Raw genomic sequence first — 20,295 nt, forward strand, 5'->3', positions numbered from 1 at the left:
AATTTTCACAATATAACCATCCCATATAATTTTAGTTTTCAACTATTATTTTTGTGAACTCATTATTTATTAAGAAACAATTACTTTTAAATACTAACTTATAATTCTTATGTTATAATTAAAAATCACAGTTCGTTGAGTAAATATCTGATTTATGACTCCCTAAGTCAACGTTAAATTATTTTATTGCTATATCATGTATTTTGATGGTCATAACTCTAGGTTTATTACAGTAATTTCACTCCACTTTCATTTACATACCTAGGAAATTTGCAGTTAATTCCAATTTGAATAACATCTTTATAACTAAATTTATTATGAAGCTCAACATGACAATTTAGTATAGTTAATCTCCATTTCATTTTACTTTTGCACAACTTTTCCAATGAAGTGATCCTCTGAGATTAGGACTAGTTGAAATCGTAGGGCAAATATATAAATTACTTAGAAAGAAGACTTAAGATGCTTTAACTTATGCATTGATTTTGAACACAGAAATGAGAGGAAAGCTTGGATAATTTTATAATGAAACGCTAAGCATGTTTTCCCCTCAAGAGGAAAAAGTTTCAAACTGAATATTACTCAAAGATTAACCATTTAACTGTATAGCATGGGACATTTTGGGCATGGCAAATTCTAACAGAGGAGACTGCTAGAAGTTCTCAGCCACACAGAAATTTGACTGCTTAATTTTGAAAGCTGCAGAGCTGTAAATTTTTTTATCTTGTTTTTACATGTAACTCAGAAACTACTCTGAAAAACTCTCTTAATACTCTTTACGGCCAGCCACAGTGGCTCACGCCTGTAATCCAAGCAGTTTGGGAGGCCGAGGTGGGTGGATCACCTGAGGTCTGGAGTTCGAGACCAACCTGGCCAACAAGGTGAAACCCCACCTCTATTAAAAATACAAAAATTAGCTGGGCGTGGTGGCACACGCCTGTAATCACAGCTACTCGGGAGGTTGAGTCAGGAGAATTGCTTGAACCCGGAAGATGGAGGTCACAGTGAGCCAGTATCGCACCATTGCACTCCAGCCTGGGCAAAAAGAGCGAAACTCCATCTCAAAAAAAAAAAAAAAAAAAAAAAAAAAAAAAAAAAAAAAAACAGAAAACAAATAGTTTTTACTTTATTTATCCCAAAATATGTCAAAAATGACATAATGGTACACTTGCTTCTTTCTGTAGTTAAAACCATTTTGTAAATAAACTTGGAAGTATACAGTGTAGAATCCAAGGGCAGAAAATAAAGGCTAAACATAGAACTAAGAACCTGTCCAACATCAAGGCAGCGCCTTTTTATCAATTTCTCTCACTCCAGGGCAACATTTGTTTTCTTATTCTTGTACTCTTTGTATCTCCATTGCTTGCCTGTGGGTCAATAATATTATTCTTTATAACATTATGGAGGCCATATGGCTTTGCTCTTTCAGTATGCATCATTATTATATTCTTCATCTCAATTAGAATTCTTAAGTGAAAGAGGCTTATTGATTTCCAACCAATAAATGGATAACTTCCACCTAAATCAAGCGTTCATTCATTGTCCAATCCACTGGACCAGATGGGCTTGCATCATACATGGAAGCAAGAGTCCTAACGTGCTGAAAGGGTTGGCTCTCACAGATGTTCTTGAGTGGGCAGGTTTCCTTACAAAACATAGTATAGCAAGATTGTGGCATTCAGACAGCTGTTCAATCTTTAAAGGAACTGTGGAAGTAAACCAGGGTGCCATGGATTATCAAATATTGTGGATTGGTCGGGCGCGGCGGCTCACCCCGGTAATCCCAGCACTTTGGGAGGCCGAAGCGGGCGGATCACGAGGTCAGGAGATCCAGACCATCCTGGCTAACACAGTGAAACCCCGTCTATACTAAAAAAATAAAATAAAATAAATACAAAAAATACAAAAAATTAGCCGGGCGTGGCGGCGGGCGCCTGTAGTTCCAGCTACTAGGGAGGCTGAGGCTGAGGCAGGAGAATGGCGTGAACCCGGGAGGCGGAGCTTGCAGTGAGCTGAGATCGCGCCACTGCACTCAAGCCTGGGAGGCAGAACAAGACCCCATCTAAAAAAAAAAAAAAAAAAAAAAAAAAAATATATATATATATATATATATATATATATATATAGTGATCAGGTGAGCTCTAGGTTTCTCAATGGCACTTAAGGTAATTACCCTGCACTTTCATCTATTTTATAATATTGCCTTTATTTTTTTCCATGAAAGAATTAGGTTTGGAAAAACAAGAAAAACAAGCTTAAAATTATTTCTCTAGTGAATTGGTTGTGTTTATAAATCTTTAGCTTAGCTTGAGTCCCCCCCTTTGTGAAATGTATAAATCCTTTTGATACATTAACAAACACTTGGAAAATGACTTATTAAGTTGAATTCTCTAATATAAGTGTTATAAGTGAAGGCTTAATTATTCAGCATTACTGAATTCAATATACCTGCCTTTTCAGTTTGCCTAGGGTGACAAATACATTTCCCATTACAGCTTGCCAATGTAACACAGCCTTATTTCATTTTTATTGTAAATAAAATCATACTCTAATATGTTTTACCTGAATACAGCAAAGTGTATATTCAACTACTTCCCAATAGGGAAAATTTTTAAGAAGCTATTTCTTTTAGCCCACAGCTTTATTTTCCTTTTATATAACAGAAAAATACGTTGTGTGAAATAAAACCTTCTTACAGGTAATGAGACCCCATTGAATTTTAATGTAAGACAATTGAAGACCCATTTTTAAATAAGCCATTGGGAAGAATTAATATAATTAAGAACTGAAAAAACTAAAGATATAAAAACAACCTAGGAATATTTCTATTTCTTCCTCATTTTCTTGAGATTTAAAAGATGTGGAAACATTTTGACAGCTATAGAAAATGACCTAGGGACAAATATACTCTCTATTCCTGACAAAATGATATGCTTATTGTATTTCTCATAAAACTCAGCATAAAACTATATAACTAATAGTTACCTAAAAGGAGTTCCTAAAATAAATATATACGTTATTAATACGTGACATGACTGAGTTACTTGTGAAAAACTACAAATTATTCAATATATTTTAACATAGGATTTAGTGAGTATCAATATGGTATCCATTTCTTGATTCTGTTCTTCATGGTGCACTTGAATATGTATGTTAATACTTTTGAATAAGTGCATTATGCTATGAAATGTTTTAATGAGAAAAATGAATCTATGTAAGGCAGCTTCATTTATATTTTGTTCCTGTCATGTTACATTGCTGAAATTTTGTATTATACTAGACATGACTAATTTTTAAATATGTAATTGTATATAAAGTTCTCAATGTTAATGTCTGGAGGACACAGAATAAAAATAGAAGAAAAGTTAAAAAGTTAAATGTAAACTATATTTTGCATATGAATAAGAATATTATAAATACCATATTTATATACTATGTTTGTATATCTTTACACTATGCCAGAAGGTATATGTGGCAGATGTAGAATAATATCTCTGCATAAACATAAAATCAAGATACATAATACTTTAAAATGTTTTCCATTGAAGTGTAATTGACAGAAACTGAACATATCCAGTGTATTTTTAAAGTTTTGGCATATTGGTACAGAAGAAAACACCATGGCAATCAAGATCATGAACATATTCACTTCCCCAAAGTTACTCTGTGTCTTTAGTAATGGCTTCTTCCCCTCTTCCCTACTCAATCTCCATGCAACTACTAATCTATTTCTGATACTACAGAATGGTTTACACTGGTAGAATTTTATGTAAATGGACTCACACAAAATCTATTCTTTTTTGTCTGTCTTTTGCACTCAACATAACTACTCTGACTTTTGCCTGTGCTGATACTGGTAACAACACTTCTTTCTTTTTTTAATTAATAGATTTTATTTTTAGAACAATTTTAGGTTTATAGTAAAAACTAACAAAGCAGAGAGAATTTCCATACACTTTCTTCTACCCTCCATATTCTTTATGATTAATATCTTGCATTAGTGTGGTACATTTGTTATAACTGATGCATCAACATTGACATATTATTATAAATGAAAGTCCATACATTAGTTTTATATTAGGGTTCACTCTTGTCATTATACATTTCATGCGTCTGGACAAATGTCAGGTATCCACTACTACAATATTATAAGAATAATTTTACTTTCTTAAACATTTCTGTGCCTGAGTTATTCATCCCTTCCCTTGGAGACTCCTGGAAATTCTGATCTTTTTACAGTTTTTCCCTTTTTTAAGAATGTTATATCATTGGAATTATGCAGTATACAGCCTCTTCAGATTAGTTTCTTACACTAAGTTATATGCATTCTAGGCTCTTACATGTTTTGTATGGCTTGATAGCTTATTTTTTATCACTGAATATCCCATTTTATAGATATGCCAGTTTATTGAACCATTACTCACCTGTTGCGGGCAACTGGTAGCTACCAAATTTTGTTATGAGAGAAGTTTTAGTAGTATGAAGTAAGAGGGAATAAATACGGGGGATTTTCTAGTCTTCTCTATTACATATAAATTGCAAGATTTGGCTACTTGACACATGACTCCGAAGGAGTCATGTGACATTTTTGTGTAGAAATAGTTTTGACTCATTTGGATAGGAGTGAAGTTACTGGTCCATGTGGTAAGACTACATTTAACTTTGTAAGAAACTGCAAAGCTGTCTTCTAACGTGGCTGTGCCATTTTGCATTCGCATAAGCAATAAATGAGAGTTTCCCTTGCTCTTTATCTTCAACACAATTTAGTGTTGTCAGTGTTTTGGATTTTAGCCATTTTAGTAGGCATGCGGTGGTATCTCGTTCGAATGAGCAATTCTTTAATAATATATGATGTTGAGCATATTTCATTTGCTTATTTGCCATCAATATATTTTCCTCGGTCAAATGTCTGTTCACATCTCCTGCCCATTTTTTAACTGGATTAGTCATCTTTATTTTTTTCTTTTTGAGTTTTAAGAGTTCTGTGGGACGGGCGCGGTGGCTCAAGCCTGTAATCCCAGCACTTTGGGAGGCCGAGACGGGCGGATCACGAGGTCAGGAGATCGAGACCATCCTGGCTAACACGGTGAAACCCCGCCTCTACTAAAAAATACAAAAAAAAAAACTAGCCGGGCGAGGTGGCGGGCGCCTGTAGTCCCAGCTACTCGGGAGGCTGAGAAAGGAGAATGGCGTAAACCCGGGAGGCGGAGCTTGCAGTGAGCTGAGATCCCGCCACTGCACTCCAGCCTGGGTGACAGAGTGAGACTCCGTCTCAAAAAAAAAAAAAAAAAAAAAAAAAAAAAAAAAAAAAAAAAAAAAAAGAGTTCTGTGGAGTGCTCATACCAGTTCTTTACTGGATACATGTTTTGTAAATATTGTCTCCCAGTCTTGGCTTGTTTTTTTAAATATTAACTATGTCTTTCTTACAGCAAAAGTTTTAATTTTTATGAAATTCAGCCTATAACATTCTTCTATAGCCTCACAGTTTTATATTTAAATCTATTATCCATTCTTGTATATTGTGTAAACACAGTGTCTAGATTCTTTTTTTGGATGTGGATGTTCAATTGTTCCATCACTGTTTGTTGAAAGTCTGGTTTTGTGCGTGTGTGTGTGTGTGTGTGTGTGTGTGTGAAGTTGTATCTCGTGTTATGAGTACACCGTGTTTGGTTTATTTATTCACCCACTGATAAACTTGGGGTTGTCTACCGTTTAGTGTTATTATAAATAAGTTTGCCGTGGACACTTGTAAACACATTCTTAGATGTATATGTGCCATAATGTTTTCTGCTTAAAGAGCAAGTGGAATAAGTAGGTAAAATGGTGGGTGTCTATTTAACTTTGTAAGAAACAGTGCATTTTTTTTCCCAGAATGGCTGTATCATTTTACTTTCCTACCATCAGTATTTGCGAGTTACAGTTGTTCTAAATCATCACCAGCACACAAGATGAGTATTTTTAATTGTACTTACTCTAGTAGGTGTGGAATGGCATCTCATTTAATTTGTATTTCTCCAATGGCTAAAGATATTGAACATCTTTTGATGTGATTACCTGCGGTCTCTGAATTTCCTCTGGCAAAGTATGTGTTCAAATATATTCTTTTCCTTATTTTTTATTATTGGTCTGCAATTTTCCTTATAATTGAGTTTACATATTCTAGATACACATTCTTTATCAGATATAATTGGTAAATGTATATTCCTAGTTTGAGGCATATAGGGTAGAAATATAGAATTTTTTGTTTTTATGAAGTCATATTTATTGTTGTTATAATTGTTTTTTCTGTTTGTTCTCTAGGTTGTTCTTTTGGGCCACATCTAAGCAATCTTTGTCTAGCCAAAAGCCACAAATAATTTCTCATTTTTTGGCTTCTGGAAGATGTGCAGTTAAATTTTATATTTAGGACTGTTATCGAATTTGATTAAATTGCTCTCTACAATATGATATTTGAATTGATGAAAAATTAGTAAATATTGATATTGTTTAAAGTAGCCAAATCTTGCAATTTATATATGTAATAGAGAAGACTAGAAAATTCCCCATATTTATTTCCTCTTACTTCATACTATTAAAATTTGTATTTAGACATTTGGTTTCTCAGATAAACATTACATTCCCCAGTATATGGTTCTATCTGGCTTGGTGACAACATGATGAACATTTAAGATGTGAGCAGAACTAATACATACACATTCTTTTTAATGTCTTTAACTGAATGGGATATTGGCCCATTTTTTCCTCCAGTTTATTGATACACTGAATATTGACATGTTATTTTCCAATATTGAGACAATCAATGACACGACTTTAAGAGTAATGATGTAAAAATTATAGATGTTGTCTGAGTTTATCAACAATCCCCTGGATTAGAGCCCCCTACCAGTCCTAGGTCATCTAATATACAGACACTGTGTTCAGTAGAAATATATATATATATTTTTATTATACTTTTAAGTTCTAGGGTACATGTGCACAACATGCAGATTTGTTACGTAGGTATACATTTGCCGACTTGGTTTGCTGCACCCATTAACTCGTCATTTACATTAGGTATTTCTCCTAATGCTATCCTTCCCCTCTCCCCCAACCCCATGACAGGCCCTGGTGTGTGATGTTCCCCACCCTGTGTCCAAATGTTTTCATTGTTCAGTTCCCACCTATGGGAATACATTTTTAAATCGTCTTTTAAAGGTTTTATTACATTCTGATAGAACATTCTCAGAAAGAATAAATAATTTAATACAAGAAGTGGGCCCCTTCATGTAACAAAACAAACCACCACTACAGCAACAACGAAAAACACTAATGAATGTGGTTTTAGCTTTGCAACAGCATGACAGACTAGCAAGTTAATGACATTTGTTATGCCACAGAAAATATTTGTTGAATTGTCACTCTAATGACTTTATAAAAATCAACTCAATATCAACACTAGAAAAGATGATGAAAAAATACTTCAGTACATTCACGTGTTGGCTTGTTAACATTTTTAAGAGTCCATAAGAGAAAAATGCATCCAATGTTGACAAAAATATTTTTCGAGTATCTCGTAGGTATGTACAACTAACTACTATGTGAACAAAAGTCACTTTATAATTATATAATTTCTGACACTTAAAAAAGTTTATTGTGCAAAAGAAGATATATATTCTAATACTAAATCTGCATATAAAATAATTGACATTTAAATAATTTAAGATGTTCTTTTATATATTTATATTAAAAAAAAACATTGCAGAGAATAAAAAAGGCATTATGCAGGCTACTTATGGTTTTTGATGTTTGGATCTACAATACATGTGTCAAAGATTGTGGAAATAAATCAAACAATATATTCAATTGGACTTAACTGCATTATTAAATGCTAAGTGTTGTATACCATCTGTTTGCACATAACACTTTTAAATTTAGGTAAAATTATTATCATACAGTTATATGAATTTATTTTATTCCATGTTATTATTTATGTATTGTTCGGAACATTTGCTTAAAAATCATACTTGGACATAGTAAGTATCAGATACTTTACATCCTTTGAATCAGTTATTTTATAACAGTATATACTGAACATCATTACTCCTTTTGAAACATAAATAATGCAATACAAATTGGACAAACCTTCAGGGAAGATCTGGGATCAAAAAGGAGGTGTTGAAACATCACATGTACTCCATAATTCTATACAAATATTTTGTACCCATAATATTTAAAATACAAAAAATTAAAAGGTACATTTTCCTCAAAGTGCATGCTTCTTTTGCTATGCAAAACTGCAGGATGTGGAAAGAAGTGTATTAAAACACTGAATCATTTTATGTGGAGGATAAAAGGGATGGTACCAAATGTACCGCTTCATGTAGTGCACTGATACATTCAATACGAACGATGTATTAACTTCAAGATAACATGAGAAAGTTAAATTATCTAACTTATTTCAAACTAAGGGAGAGTATGTTCTCATTATTAGAAGCCAGAATTCTGCTTATCCATTTCTATTATTAGAAAAAACATAATTTGTATTCTCTTTTTTTTTTTTTGAGACGGAGTCTCGCTGTCTCCCCCAGGCTGGAGTGCAGTGGCGTGATCTCGGCTCACTGCAAGCTCCGCCTCCCGGGTTCACGCCATTCTCCCGCCTCAGCCTCCCAAGTAGCTGAGACTACAGGCGCCCGCCACCACGCCCGGCTAGTTTTTTGTATTTTTAGTAGAGACGGGGTTTCACCATGTTAGCCAGGAGAGTCTCGATCTCCTGACCTCGTGATCCACCCGCCTCGGCCTCCCAAAGTGCTGGGATTACAGGCTTGAGCCACCGCGCCCGGCCATAATTTGTATTCTTGTCTTAAAAATAGACACCTTGATATAATTCTCTATAAATGTAGCGTGATAGTCTGTTTACAGAGTTTATATCATTCCAAGACTGCATTTCTAACATGAGAAAATATTAAAGGATATAAACTCACTCTTCTCTACAAAATTCCGTATTTTTTATGCAATGGCTTTAAAATGTATGGAAGGGGAGTATGGAAACAATCCATACCTGGAAAGCATTCTATCCATGCCTTTGAAAAGGTTATCTAGTACTAGGTTCTCATCAGTGCCTGGCTATGTAATGTGTATAGCTTAAGATTTTTAAGAAAGAAGGATAAAGTGCTCAATATAAATTATTTCAAGCACTTTTATTCGAATATTGAGTCATATATTTGCTTTCTGTAAGTCCTCTTATCTATAAAATAATTGTTGAGAAAGGCAAATAGAATATGTGGAGGAATTAAAAATTCAATTGTAGGGTGGCAAATGAAAACCAAATTTTTCATTCACCACATTAAATGTAAATGGGTATTACACTCAATTTAAGCAGCAAAGTTGCTTCTTTTTTTTTTGAGACTGAGTCACACTGTCTCCTGGGCTGGAGTGCAATGGCACGATCTCGCTTCACTGCAACCCCCGCCTGCCAGGTTCAAGTGATTCTCCTGCCTCAGCCTCCTGTGTAGCTTCTTAAGATGTGAAGATTTTTAAATTAAGATGATTCTTGGGATGAACCAGCTTGTGTTGGTTAAAGATTTTTATTTACATATTTTTTATAATTTTTTAACTTATTTTCAGATCAGTGGCACACATGTAGGTTATATAAGTAAACTAGTGTCACAGGGTTTTGTCGTGCAGATTATTTCACCATTCAGTACCCATTAATTAAGCCTAGTATCCATTCATTGCTTTTCCTGATCTTCTGCTTCCTCCCGCCCTCTACCCTGCCAGAGGCCCCAGGATCTGTTTCCCTCTATGTGTTCATGTGTTCTCATAATTTAGCTCCCACTTGTAAATGAGAATATGAAGTATTTGGTTTTCTGTTCCTGCATTAGTGTGCTAAGGATGAAGGCCTCCATCCAGCTCCATCTATGTTCCTGCAAAGGACTTGATCTCACTCTTTTTTATGGCTGCCTACTATTCCATGGTATATATGAACCACAAAATAAAGAGGTTTCTTAACTTTTAAATTAAGATTTTTAAATTAAGATGAATCTTGATTTTTAAATTAGGATGGTTTTAAGATAGTTTTATAGATGGATTAGACAGATAAATAATGTATTTAGATAGGTAGAGATATCTAGTGATAGCTATCTCTCTCTAGATATAGTTGGTTTTCTATATAGACCTATCTATATATGTATATATCTATATACGTCTACACATATCTCTATATACATATAGATATATTTATATCTATATCTGTATTTCTACATGTATATAGGTATGTATATATCTACATGTATATATGTACACACATAGATATCTGTATATATGCATATACATGCATATCTATCTTTATCTGTCTACATGTATATAGATATTATATACACAAATAGATACATATATCAGTATGTAGATATATATGTAGATGTACATAGAGATATCTGCATATATACATTTGTATATAGATATAGATATAAATATATATATCTATATATGTATATAGATATGTATAGCTATACCTGTAGAAGATATCTACTATCTTCTATCTGTATATCTTCTACTATCTATAGAACCATCTTAATTTAAAAATCTTTCATATATGTATATAAAAGGTAATCAAACACAAGCCAAGTGAAAATTTGTTTAGCTATGTTAATATAAGACAAAAGAGATTTTAAGGCAGAAATTATTACCTGAAAGGAAGATGTATCCATTATTCATATAAAAGAATCAATTATTGAGGAAGTTGTCAAACTTGTGTATGTATTTTCACTCACACACAGTTAACACACATTTACAATTTTTATAGCACTAAAAGGAGCAATAGCCACATCTTCAATCATAAAGACTTTAATATGCCTTTTTCGATAACTGATAGCAAAAAGGATACAAAATATCAATAACACAGAAATTTAAAGCAGTAGGATTAAATATTTTGACATAAAAACTGCACCCAAAAATAGCAAAACATACAATTTATTATAATATATTTGGAACATGCTTCAAAATTTACCATAGCTATCTACAGATATCTCTGTCTATCTAGGTAGACAGATGATAGATAGGTAGATAGATGATAGACAGATAATAGATAGATAGATAGATAGATAGATAGATAGATAGATAGATAGATAAAGATAGGCAGATATAGGCTGAGGTTAGGCCCAAAACAAGAATCAATAAATACCAAAAATTTGAAATTCTTGATAGTGTTTTTCATACAACAATGTTATTAAGCTGGAAATCTGTAGCAAGACTTTGGAAGTGAACAAATGTTTGGAAATTAAACATCATATTTCTAAGTTATTCATGGATCAAAAAAGTAATTGCAGTGAACATTAAAATATATTTTGAATTTAATAAAAATGAAAGTAAAAATACTGCTTGTTAAAAGTTGGGAGGCTTAGGCAAATCTCAGCTTGGAGATAAATGTATATGGTTACATAAATATGTTTAAAAATTAAAGCTTGAAAATTAATAATCTAATCATCAATCTCAAAAATTTAAAATGTGATGTCTAATTAAATCCAAAGAATTAGAAAAAGAGAAGATACATAAGAAGCAGGAGAAAAGGAAATAATCATAAAATAAATGAAATCAGCAAAAGCCAAAGTTACTTTGAAAAGATTGATAAAAATATACCATGACTATGCATGAAATTAAAAAAAAGAGTATCTACAAATTCTAAATATCATGAATAACAAGGAAATCATTATAGATTCTATAGTCATGAGAGAGAAAGAGAATGTAATAAGTAACTTTATCAAAAATTTTGAAATAATTTGATGAAATAGATACATTTCTAGAAAATCGTTAGTAGTGACACAAGAATAAATAGCAAATCTAAGTAGCTCTAAAAATGAAACTATAATTAAGGCTTTCCAAATGTAGTGAGTCTAAATCAAATAAAATATTAAAAATCTGAACTGTTTCTAGGAAGAAACATTGAATTCCTAATATAAAATATATCATATGCAATCCCTTTACTGAAAATTGTGAAATTTTATTGAGAGAAATTAAAGACATTCAACAGAAATAAAGATGTACCATGTTCCTATGTAATTCCTGGTATTAGAAGAAAGATTCAGTATTTTAAATAAATCTATATTTGTAATACACTGAAAATCACAATACTGTGATTAGTAATAGCATATGTCTGCATTATATTTGGTGGCAACTGAAAAACTGACTATCAAATGCAAATTAAAATGCCGTGTATAGATAACTTTGAAGAAAAAATATAATGTGAAGACTTCCACTATTTAAGTTTTTATGAATGTATATCAATTATGACATTATGGAAAAGGTACAAGTATAGATATTTCAATGAAACAGAATAGAGAGCTCATAAAGAGAACCACACAATATATTTAGCTGATTTGTGAAAAAATAGTGCTTCAGTACAGTGAGGAAAAGATTCATTTCAATAAATTGTACTGTCTTTCATACATCCATACAGAGAAAAATGATTATTAACATCCAACCTCACAACAGACACAAAAAAATATTTCATATAGAAGCCAATGTGTAACATGAAACAGTACAGCTTTTAAAAAGTAATATAGAGGACACTTCCATGACCTTAAGATTTAAAAAAAAAAGACTCAAAAACTAACCACTGAAGGCTAATAAATAAGATAAAGATAAATAGGTTAATAAATAGTAATAAAGTAACATAAAAAATAAGGATTTGTAATCATAAAATAACTCACTAAGAGTGAAAAGGCAAGCAACGGAATGGGAAATGAAATTTGCTAACATAAATACAGTAAGAACTCTTGATCAAAAGATACTTTTTAAACTCTACAAATGAATTTTTTGGAAAAATAAAATATGGCCAGGTACGGTGGCTCACGCCATTAATCCCAGCACTTTGGAAGGCCAAAGTGGGAGGACCACCTGAGTCCGAGAATTTGAGACTTGTCCGGGCAACACAGTGAGAGACCTCTGCCTCTACCAAAAAAATTTAAACATTTAGCCAGGCATGGTGGCTCTGGCCTGTAGTCCCAGCTACTCCTGAGTAGCCAGGCTATTTTAAGTCTGAGAGGTCAAGGATGCAGTGAGCTCTGATCAACCACTGCACTCCAGCCTGGGTGACACAGTCAGAACCATCTCCAGAAAAAATTGATGTAGAAGAACTTCTAAGAAGTGTGAGTGGACACAGAGGCCAAAGATGCTGCTCTAGGCTGCTCCGTAAATTCCAGGACTTCTGAGAAGCACCCTCTGGACAGTGTCTTCACTGCCCTCCAGGACTCGGCCGGTCAGCAGTGGCCCGCCAGACTCCATCCCCAGCGTGGAGAGGAGGCAGCTGATCCCAGAGGCGCTGCTAGCAGGCATGTGGAACCCGAGAATAGCTCGCCCTGCCAAGGCAATGGAGAGCAGGCCAGCAAGGCAGGAGCTCGGGCTCTGTGTGGCCAGGCAAGGAGGAGCGCTACAACCATGCCACCACCCCTTACTACAAGAAGCCTCTGCATGGCATCTCACACAGGTCATGGAGAAGAAGCCTCCCTCAGGGGACCTGCTAAACACTTATGAGCTCTTCCAGAAGGCAAATGCCAGCAACGGCCCCTTGCTGCTTAGGCTCTTGAATGAGCCACAGAAGTGGGATGGTGGCAGCACTGGGGCGGCCACCAACAGTCACCCTAACATCTACTTCCTGATCCAGAAGATGTTCTACATGCTCAACACCCTCACGTCCAACAGGTCCCAGCTGCACAGCAAAGTGGACCTGCTCTCCCTGAAGGTGAACCCCACTGAGATGGTGGCCAAATTCCAGCCGACCCCCACCACTCCAGAGCAGCTCACAGGCCACGGAGCTCAAGCAGATCATGGACCAGAGCCTGTCAGGCGGGGTCCTGGCCTGCAGCCCGCTGGTGCAGCTCTTCCCCAGGCTCTTCAGCCACAGTCAACTTCTCCTGAGGCTGCAGTGTCTGCAGCTTTGAGGCCAAGTGTAAGCTGGAGTCATTGCACCTGCAGCTCATCCACAACTACATGGAGGACTACTACCCCTCGGTGAAGGACATGGCTGTGTGACAGGCCGAGTGCCTGCCCCAGCTGAATAACTTCTTCAGCCGCTTCCGGGCCCAGCGGGAGATGGAGAAAAGCCAGCCCGGTGGACAGCCTGCCAGCTTCTTTGAGGCTGAGCAGTGGACCCCAGCCACTTCCTGGACCACAGAGATGAGGAGGACGGCCTGTCTCTGGACCGGAGCAGCAGCATCGCCTCAGACCATGTGGTGGACATGTAGGACCTCACTGAGTTCCTGGATGAAGCCTCTTCACCCGGCGAGTTTGCTGTCTTCCTCCTTCACTGGCTCTTCTCTGAGCTCTTCGACCATCACAAGCTGGGCGAGCAGGACAGCTGCTACGGGGACAGCGGTAAGCAGGAGCTGGACCCGCAGAGGCTGCAGATCATCTGCAACAACACAGAGGTCTACTTCCCCCACATGCAGGAGGAGGAGGCCTGGCTGCAATAGTGCACCCAGCACATCAACGACAAGCTCCAGGGCCTGAGGCTGGATGCAGGCAGCGAAGGCAAGCCCCCCACGTGTCGACTGCTATGACTCCTCCAGCCTGCCCAATGACATCTCAGTAATCAGGGTGGAGGATAGCTTCCAGGGCCAGCGGTGCCGATCCAAGAAGATATGGCTGGTACCTATCGACTTGGACAAATTGGAGATCCTCCAGCCCAACTTGGAGGTGCCCGGCACCGACTGCCTGCTCAGCAAGGAGCATCTTCGCAGTATCTACCAGAGCAGCCTGTCCATTGGCAACTTCGCCTCTCACCTGCTGGTGTCCCTGTTCCCCAAGCTCTTCACCCATGAGAACCTGCACAAGCAGTACAGCTGCTGCGGCTCCCTGGGCAAGAGCAGCTGAACCCGTCCTGCATAAAGCTCATATGCCACTACGTGCACCTGCTCTACCTCTGCACCAAAAATGACCACGTCTGGACCCTGGAGTTCATGGACAACCCGTGCCAGGACACGAGCAGAGGTCCTCCTACCAGCAGCAGTGCAAGGCAAGGTCCACGTGCTGGCCCCGAGTGCAGAGACATGAGGAGCTATGCAATCAACCCCGAGAGGTTCGGGGAAGAGTTTGAGGGTCCCCTGCTGCCCCCAAGAGGAGCAGCAAGGACTTTTTCAAGACTCCCTTGGATGAGGTGGTGGTCCCTTGCCCAGCTTCCGGTACCCTCTCCCTACCTCCCTACCTGCTGTCCGACAAGGAGCTGCGTGAGATCATGCAGCACAGCCACTCCCTGGGCAACTTTGCCGCAGGGCTCCTCCACCACAGAGAACCTCCGGCTGCAGTACAACCATTTCCGGGCTTGCAACAAGAAGCAGCTGGACCCTATGCAGCTGCCGCTCATCTGCCACAACGGGGAAGCTGTCTGCCCCGTGGAGGAGATGTGGCACTGCAAATGTATCCCCAGCATCGACGAGCGGTGCCGCTGCCCTAACAGGAAAAAATGCCACATCCTCAAGAAAGTGGAGAAGTGAAGGCCCGTGGCCTGCCCAGAGACTCGGGGTCACCAGAGACTGAGCAATGCTCGGGAGCATGCCTATGGCATCCACAGACAGGCACGTTATGTCCGTGGGGTGTGGCTGACTGCACTTACACACGCGAACACCCAACCACAAGAAAGAAGCCTTGAGTTTGGTCTCTTGTCCTTACGACTTCTGTCCTGTGTTCCTGGCAGCGCAGCCTGAGTGTGGGGAGCACAGGCTGTGAGAGCCGGGACTAGTGTGTAGGGGTCCTCTCTCCCTGGTCGTGTCCTCCCCAGCCCCTCACAACTTCAAATGCAAACTCAGCAGCTCTCTTGCTCCTCTTCCCGTATTTTACAGCTTCAATTTTTATCCATTTTTTTTTTTAATGAAAAAGAAAACCTTAAAAAAAATCACTGGGCTCTTTGGGGGCCATTTTACTTAGAAAAAAATCTTTTTAAAAGCGCCGTCTTCAGGCCAAGTGTGGTGGCTCATGCCTGGAATCCCAGCACTTTGGGAGACCAAGGCAGGTGGGTTACCTGAGGGCAGGAGTTCAGGACCAACCTGGCTAACATGGTGAAACCTCATTTCTACTTAAAAAAAAAAAAAAAAAAAAAAAAAAGCAAAAATTAGCCAGCTGTGGTGGCAGGTGCCTGTAATCCCACCTACTCGGGAGGCTGACAGGAGAATCACTTGAACTCGGAAGGCAGAGGTTGCAGTGAGCCGACGTAGCGCCACTGCACTCCAGCCTGGGCAACAAGAGCAAAACTCCATCTCAAAATAACAAATAAATAAATAAATAAAAGTGCCATGTTCGTGTACAATGGCTAATCATAGCTTCAGGTGGCATGGATACTGATTTTCACCAATCTTGTCTTTTACATCTGATTCTGGAAGAGTCAAGAGGCCTCTTGGATGGCAGTAGAGGGGATGGAATAGTGTGAAGTCCTTTGCGGCCATGTGTAAGATTTCCCTTCTGCTCCGGTCCCTCGGAAGGCTTCCATCCAGCTTGGCCGGTCCGTCAGGCATGTGGGTAAAATGTGGTGCTCACTCTATAGAGGAGAACACTCGATAATAATGATATGAATGTAGAAAGCCATGGAAACATGTCTGCAGTGTCTTCATTTGAGCTGTGTCCTACCACTGTCCCCATTCCCTCTCCACACATGGCTGCTTGTTGGAGATTCTGGGTTCTGGGAGCTGTGTAGTGACTTCCGCAAACCCCAGTGTTAGCTCCTCCAGGCAGCACCACATCCTCGTTCCCCAGCGTGGGGCCATGTCTGGGCGCCTCTTAGGGATACCAGGCATTGGAAGGACACAGGTCATCTCGGATAGGGCACCCATGTCCCTTCCCAGAGTCCACTCAGAACTTTCCCCTTGGACCCCCTAGAAAGTTCTGCTGTCCTACACCTGGTCACCCCTTGGCTTTGGGAGACACAAGTCTTCTCTCCCCACTAACTGGAAATGTCAGACTCTTGCAGGCCAGCTGCACGCTTTCCAGGAGCAGCAACCAGGAAATTCCCCAACAGGTAAAATCTTTAAAAATGACACTTTTACCTACCTACCTTTGGGTCCAAATGCCTAAGAGGGAAAGGAAGCAGTCTAACCAGAGTCCAGGAAAATTAACTGAATCACAAGGGGTAGACATAAAACCCCTGTGGGAATATTACAGGTTCAATAACCTAATGGCTTAGTATTTTGCTACTTTAAAATGCAGAGATAACAGAAACAATCTGAATATTCCTCATACAGCTGGTAAGGACTTCAGTTCCAGTGGCCATATAATTTTGCCTGTACCCAGGGGCATTTTTAAAAATATAACATCAGATTTTAAGCAACGTAAAGTTGCTAATCTAACTTATAAATTTGTTCTTGTGTCATTTACAGATTATTTTTCTTGAAACCGCAAACCTGAATTACTGAAATCTAGAAAGGCACAGGGACTTACTCTGTCACACACAGCTACTCATGCACATACACACTGTTACTAAAAGCTGAAGTGAGATGAACGGGGCCTACATGAAAAACAAGTTCAACTTCTTTGTGCCTGGAAAGAAGGGACTGGAGCAGCCAGGAGACTCACTTTCCCTCATCGCTTGGGCCCTTCTCTATGCTTAGTCTCTCCAGCACATGCACACAGCAGGCACACACAGGCGCCCAACAAAGACAGCTGTGGCCTTCTCTCCACCTTCCCTGCTGGTTGTTGGCGGTGAGGGGTCCCATGAAATTTGTTCTGGTTTCTAGAATGTAAAAGAGAAGACTCCAAGCCATGAATTGCCCTGCTTTCTAGAGGATGAAATGTTGACCCTGCAACTTTAGAAGCACAATCATTTATTAGTAACTTTTTTGAAATTCCCATCTACCCATGTCAGAGAAGTTCAACAAGTTCTCAGAATTAAGTATGTCTGTCTGTAACTTAGAGCATGCTCAGTTTTTGGAAACCACATTTCAATGATTTTCTTAACATCCTTCACGTGTAGGGCTTTTCCCCCCCAAATCTTACAGCCCCTTTCTGTGAAGAGAAATTGACACATCCTGGGAACTATTCCTGTCCCTCTGGACTGTCGTCAGGAAACGCTTGCAGGTCCTGTGCCCTGTCTATATAATGTCCTCACTTCTCCATCTATATGGGTAGCTCCAGTGGGCATTTTTTAAATTTTAAACTTTTTGCACGAAGCAATAGAACTACAAAATACTGATTTTTCAAAGTTTAATGTGTTCCATGAAATCTGCTGGCAATCCCTTTCCTTCCCCCATCTAAATTCTTTGGTTTTTACTTGTTTGTGTCTTTGGATTTTTTTTTTGGTCTTGTATCCCAGACTAAAAAATTAACACAGACACGTTTTGATGTTGAGTGAACTAGTAAGTCACAGTAGGTGGTAAGTTCATTGGTTTCCCTGTTAGTAAGGTTTTAAAGAATGAAGATAGTCATGAATGTACAGTGTTCACACCCTGCTTCAGTTCACCTTGGCTGTGTCTACATGACAACAAATGTTTGACAGGGAATAAAGTCGTGTCTGGTGTCATTTGTACTAGTGCGCCCCTCCCTCTTCATTGTTGGCTGCAAACCTTCCTTTTCTTTTTTTTTTTTTTTTTTTTTTTTTTTTTTTTTTTTGAGACGGAGTCTCACGCTGTTGCCCAGGCTGGAGTGCAGTGGCGCGATCTCGGCTCACTGCAAGCTCCGCCTCCCGGGTTCCCGCCATTCTCCTGGCTCAGCCTCCCGAGTAGCTGGGACTACAGGCGCCCACCACCGCGCCCGGCTAATTTTTTGTATTTTTAGTAGAGACGGGGTTTCACTGTGGTCTCGATCCCTGACATCCCGCCTCGGCCTCCCAAAGTGCTGGGATTACAGGCTTGAGCCACCGCCCCCGCCCTTCCTTTTCTTTTATGTTTGTTGTTGGGGAGGGAGGACCACATCAGTAGCAATCATCAACCAACCAGTGGGATCTACTTAGTGGTGAGTGGACTGGCCGTTTAATTGGTAGTTGCTGGCCTGACCACGTGGGTTCCTGTAAAGATGGCCTCAGTTTCCAACATTCCCCCAAATGTTTGCTTCTTGCCCAATCAAAAGGGGATCTTGAGACTCCCAAGTGGAGGTCGTGAGCTTGCGCCCTGCCTGACTGTGCAGACAGACTGTATGGATATATGAAGTGGGGGTGGGGGCCAAGGGGCTATTACTGCTGTTTGGAAATATTTGCCTCTGTAGATCCAAGCTTAATGGTTTTGTGACATCCTAGTACTAGCAAATCCTGTACAAAGTGGGTATCAGAGTTAATACTGTGAGGAGACAAAGTAGTGAGAATAGTTTTGCTAAAAATAATGAAATATCACATATTGTCTGCATTTTACCATTGATTTGAGTGCATCCTTAGAAAACCTTAATGTAATTAAAAACCCAGGACATTTTTGGAAATCGTATGCTCTCTAGCAACTTTGTGTGAATTTTGATACAAACTGTTTATGAGTTACATAAAATGTTATAAAAATAGAAAAAAAAAAGGAAATTATCCTATATTCCCCTGGTAGAAGCACAGACCACACACTCACAGCTCTACAATGGACACACAGCCACCACATTTCCTGAATAAATTCACACTCTTCAGATTACACAAACTCAAACATGCAGATGCCTGCATAACACACTCACAATATACTCACAGATCCAAATACGCACATGGCCGTGTACTCCCAAATACAAACATACACAAGCCTCCATCTTGAAAACTCTAAATATTCTGTCCATATCCTCAGGTTATATACATATAGTTATAACACCCAAATACACCCAGCCATCTCTCTGCCTCCAAATTCTTCACACCAAAAATGTACACCTAAATTCTCATCTAGACACCGTGAGCATAGATAAAACTCCTCTACTCTGAATACACACAAATCCAACACACAAAGCATTAAAACATAGAACATTACCTTCCTTTTCAAATGTATGTACACACATTCACAATATCTCACAGTACCGTCAAAATACACAGAACCACCCCCAGCACACAAATACACACACACACACACACATACACACACACCATTCAAATAAGAACATATAACTATCCAGTACCCTGAGAATAAACCCAAAACCCACTATGCTTCTGTAATATACTAAAAACTCACCTATATTCCCCTAAAAACACATTTCCAACACCACTGAATACTTAACCTACCTACATAAATATATATCTTAGATATATAACAGATACACATGACACAGAATACAAATACCCAAAACAGATACAAATCCCCAAAATGTGTTAGTATAAAAACATCCCACACCAGCCAATGCCTCCCTTGTCACACAGCGGCCTTCACACACCTAAACACCCTCCCTCATCAA

At 38.5% G+C, this 20,295-nt stretch overlaps 1 pseudogene; it reads left to right on the forward strand.

Moving 5' to 3' along the window:
* The window catches only part of LOC126962239 (BEN domain-containing protein 3-like), a 31,788-nt pseudogene extending 16,216 nt beyond the window's left edge, over window positions 1-15,572 (forward strand).
* The last annotated feature ends 4,723 nt before the right edge of the window (window positions 15,573-20,295 follow it).

This window comes from Macaca thibetana, chromosome 9 (assembly GCF_024542745.1).
Source record: "Macaca thibetana thibetana isolate TM-01 chromosome 9, ASM2454274v1, whole genome shotgun sequence".
Lineage (NCBI taxonomy): Eukaryota > Metazoa > Chordata > Mammalia > Primates > Cercopithecidae > Macaca > Macaca thibetana.